At 41.6% G+C, this 4,059-nt stretch overlaps 1 long non-coding RNA gene across 2 annotated transcripts; it reads right to left on the reverse strand.

The window, feature by feature from the left end:
* Positions 1 to 484: 484 nt before the first annotated feature.
* Positions 485 to 3,832, reverse strand: LOC144461799 (uncharacterized). 2 transcript variants are annotated; one of them, XR_013490427.1, is made up of 4 exons: positions 3,773 to 3,832; positions 2,647 to 2,745; positions 2,427 to 2,550; positions 485 to 630 (listed from the first exon to the last, which is right to left on the reverse strand). It is a non-coding gene; the product is annotated as an uncharacterized LOC144461799 (long non-coding RNA). The 2 variants fall into 2 exon arrangements; XR_013490426.1 differs by lacking the exon at positions 485 to 630 and having other exon boundaries at positions 2,280 to 2,550.
* Between the last annotated feature and the right edge of the window lie 227 nt (positions 3,833 to 4,059).

Consider the following 4,059-nt stretch of genomic DNA (forward strand, 5'->3'; position numbering starts at 1 on the left):
CTGGTTTTACAAAAATATGAACATACATGGATTATATTACACATAGGTTTTGAGAATGTTCACAAAAATAAAAGATTTAAAATAAAATACATGATAATATGTGTAACACATTGACACAGCTACACAATAGACATTAGTCAGAGTGATCAGAATTGATTTAAATGTTACAATACAGTAATGCAATAAAATAATAATCAAGGGGCATAATTGTTAATCACTGCTTTCACACAAAATTACACTGGAAACACAGGGCCAACAGTCACCAGTGTCCACTCAACTTCAAAGTTTACTGAGCACCTAATGTAGTTGGATTTAAGGATACCATTTCATTTCAAAAGTAACACAAATAACAAAAATATTGATTAGACTGTATTTCATTCCAAATAAGTCTGAACTGTCGTCTTCTTTTGTATAATGTTCTTTGGTATAACAAGAAAGTAAGCAACGATCTCACACGCAGTGAAAAATCTTCCAAAATACTGTATGTTTTTATTTCCACCAAGTCAGATGCACAATTTTTCCATGTCTCTCTTGGGTTCCTCCTCACGGACTGAAGGATGAACTGAACTAGCGTGGCCCAAGGATGGCGCTCACACCAAAGTGGTGACGTCACAGTTACCCACAGCCACCCTGTGGTGAACAAACAAACCGTTAACAGCAGTGTTTAAGTCTTGTGGTCACACTCAACTTGGCCCTGAACAGACACTCCACGGCAAAACCTGTAGAGGGAAAAAAAACTATATAGCAAAATCAGTCTCCAAAACACATGTACCATACGTACATGTGCAACCAGTGTAGTGTAACAGGCTGGATTTGACAATTCCACCTTCAAAGTAAAAGCCTATAGTTGTTAGATGAACACATTTCAGCATTCAATGCACATGCAACAAGTATTAGCGACAGAGTGAGTGACAAAATTACCGCTGAAAAATAATGACACAAATATGAAGTACAGGGCATTGCCCTGTGGCTGGCAATTTAGGCGTGGTGGTATGGTACTATATACAGTGCCTTGCAAAAGTATTCACCCCCCTTGAACTTTTCCACATTTTGTCATGTTTTAAGCACAAATCTATATGTATTTTATTGGGATTTTATGTGATAGACCAACACAAAGTGGTGCATAATTATGAAGTGGAAGGAAAATGATACATGGTTTTAATTTTTTTTTTCTCTAAATAAAAAACAGAAAATGTGGTGTGCAAAAGTATTCACCCCCCTTTACTCTGATACCCTTAAATAAAATCCAGTGCAACCAGTTGCCTTCAGAAGTCACCTAATTAGTAAATGGAGTTCACCTGTGTGTTATCTAATCTCAGTGTAAATTTACAGCTGTTCTGTGAAGGCCTCAGAGGTTTGCTAGAGAACGTTAGTGAACAAACAGCATCATGAAGCCCAAGGAACACACCAAACATGTCAGGGATAAAGTTGTGGAGAAGTTTAAAGCATGGTTAGGATATGAAAAAATATCCCAAGCTTTGAAAATCTCACAGAGCACTGCTCAATCCATCACCTGAAAATGGAAAAGAGTATGGCACAACTGCAAACCTACCAAGATAATGGCCGTCCACCTAAACTGACAGGCAGGGCAAGGACAGCACTGATCAGAGAAGCAGCAAAGTGGCCCATGGTAACTCTGGAAGAGCTGCAGAGATCCACAGCTCAGGTGGGAGAATCTGTCCACAGGACAACTATTAGTCATGTACTCCACAAATCAGGCCTTTATGGAAGAGTGGCAAGAAGAGAGCCATTGTTGAAACAAAGCCATGCAGTTTGCCACAAGCCATGTGGGGGGCACAACAAACATGTGGAGGAAGGTGCTCTGGTCAGATGAGACCAAAATTGAAGTTTTAGGCCTAAATGCAAAACACTATGTGTGGCAGAAAACTAACACTGCACATCACCCTGAACACACCATACCCACTGTGAAACATGGTGGTGGCAGCATCATGCTGTGGGGATGCTTTTCTTCAACAGGGACAGGGAAGCCAGTCCGAGTTGATGGGAAGATGGATGGAGCCTAATACAGGACAATCTTGGAAGAAAACCTGTTAGGAGTCTGCAAAAGACTTGAGACTGGGGCGAAGGAAGAATGGGCAAATATTTCAGTCTCTATATGTGTATCGCTGGTAGAGACTTACCCCGAAAGACTTGCAGCTGTCATTGCAGCAAAAGGTGGTTCTACAAAGTATTGACTCAGGGGGGTGAATACTTTTGCACACCACACTTTTATGTTTTTTATTTGTAGAAAAAAAATGAAAACCATGTATCATTTTCCTTCCACTTCACACTTATGCAACACTTTGTGGTGGTCTGGTCTGTCACATAAAATCCCAATAAAATACATTTACATTTGTGGCTAAAACGTGACAAAATGTGGGAAAGTTCTAGGGGGGTGAATACTTTTGCAAGGCACTGTACATTACCGTGTGCGTTGAACCTCCAGGAGATGCTCTGCCCCTCACAGGTAATATCTATCAGATGTAGCGAGGACATATTCAAAATCTTTATCTCCTACAGCTTTGCTCTCGTGTGGCTCCTCGAGATTTGCTGTAAACAATGATGCACCTTAGAATCACAGATATTTTGCAACCAACACAGATGGAAAAACTGTTAAACTATATTCTTACAGAAACTGACACTTACTCCTGCCAGCACTTGATGTCTCTTGATGAAGACAGTGGGCTCTCTGGTGTCCGCTCTTGCAGTTGGTGATCTTTCTCAATGGCTGGGTCGATGGGCATTCTGTGCAGAGGCAGACAGAGTGATAAACTGACACAAAGACATCTCTGTGTGTAATGACATTATGATAGTATTAGACTCCAACATTGTGACCACAGATACAGCAACGGTTCAGACATTTGGTGCGGGGAAACTGATGTGAGAAAAGTTTAGTGCTACGGATGCTTCCCGTCGCATATCAATGTGATTACAATAGCAAGCACCGGGTATGTCAATGCTGATTGCGGATTCAGGATCATCGATCACCATCGGAGGGAAAACAGTCCTCGTCACGTGAGTACTGCTCATTATTTGATAGGGATACGCAAAGAAACACGCACATCTGTGAAATAAACAGTATCTGCCATGTTACACTTGCGCAATGATGACACTGTCCATGCAGGTGCCAAATGATTTTATGCAAATCGAACAGAAACACAGTCTCCGATGAGTATCAGTTCTCTGTGTCTCTACGTGTCTTATGTTTTAAACATGGCTAACTCGCTGCTACGGCGGGATTACAGCCAACAATAACACAGTAACAAACAACGCATCTACAACTGCCCAGAAACTAAATGAATTATTAATACACAAAATAACATGTAATAAGGCTACTCACTAACAAACGGCTTACTGTATATGACCCACTTACATCACATCAGCCACTGAACACAATACTGTATGTAGGAGACTCAGTCCACAGCTAACGTGCATGACGTGCCCTGATTACCTACCGAAGCTAGCGCTACTTAGCTGTTTCATTTTCTCATGTTTATAACCTTGTTAACATCAAAGCATGCCACTGACTAATCACCCAGTGCGCTATCTGGTTTCCCCTCGCCCGTTGTAGGAGCTAATGGCTTCAGTGGGGTGATAGCTGAATGTGAGCGCGAACGCTGCTGGAGTCCTGAATAGCGGCGGTAACGTTAGCTTGTTTGTTAGCTTTGCCGAAAACGCACACCACGCTTTGACAATCTGAACGCACTGCATTTCATTTAAAATAGCAATGACTACAATACAGTGTCCTTCGTGTCTTCAATATGACTCTTACCATAGCGCATTTACATCAGTAACGTTCCTGTAAACGGGTGGAGAGACGGTGAACCGGGGGGACGAACTGCTCCACACACTCTTGCGCCACTCTCTGTTGTTGTTCTCCCGCCCCCCAGCCAATCAGTAACCGAGGAACTTGACGTTGCCTCATGACTGACGAATAAATGGTCGAATACAACAAACAGCAGTGTAGGATGTACAATAAGCAGGCTAGCTGTCAACACACATAAATAGTTGCAGACAAACACTATTTTACACATTATATGACTATAATAATAACAAAGA

The sequence above is a fragment of the Epinephelus lanceolatus genome, chromosome 23, assembly GCF_041903045.1.
Source record: "Epinephelus lanceolatus isolate andai-2023 chromosome 23, ASM4190304v1, whole genome shotgun sequence".
Taxonomy (NCBI): Eukaryota; Metazoa; Chordata; class Actinopteri; order Perciformes; family Serranidae; genus Epinephelus; species Epinephelus lanceolatus.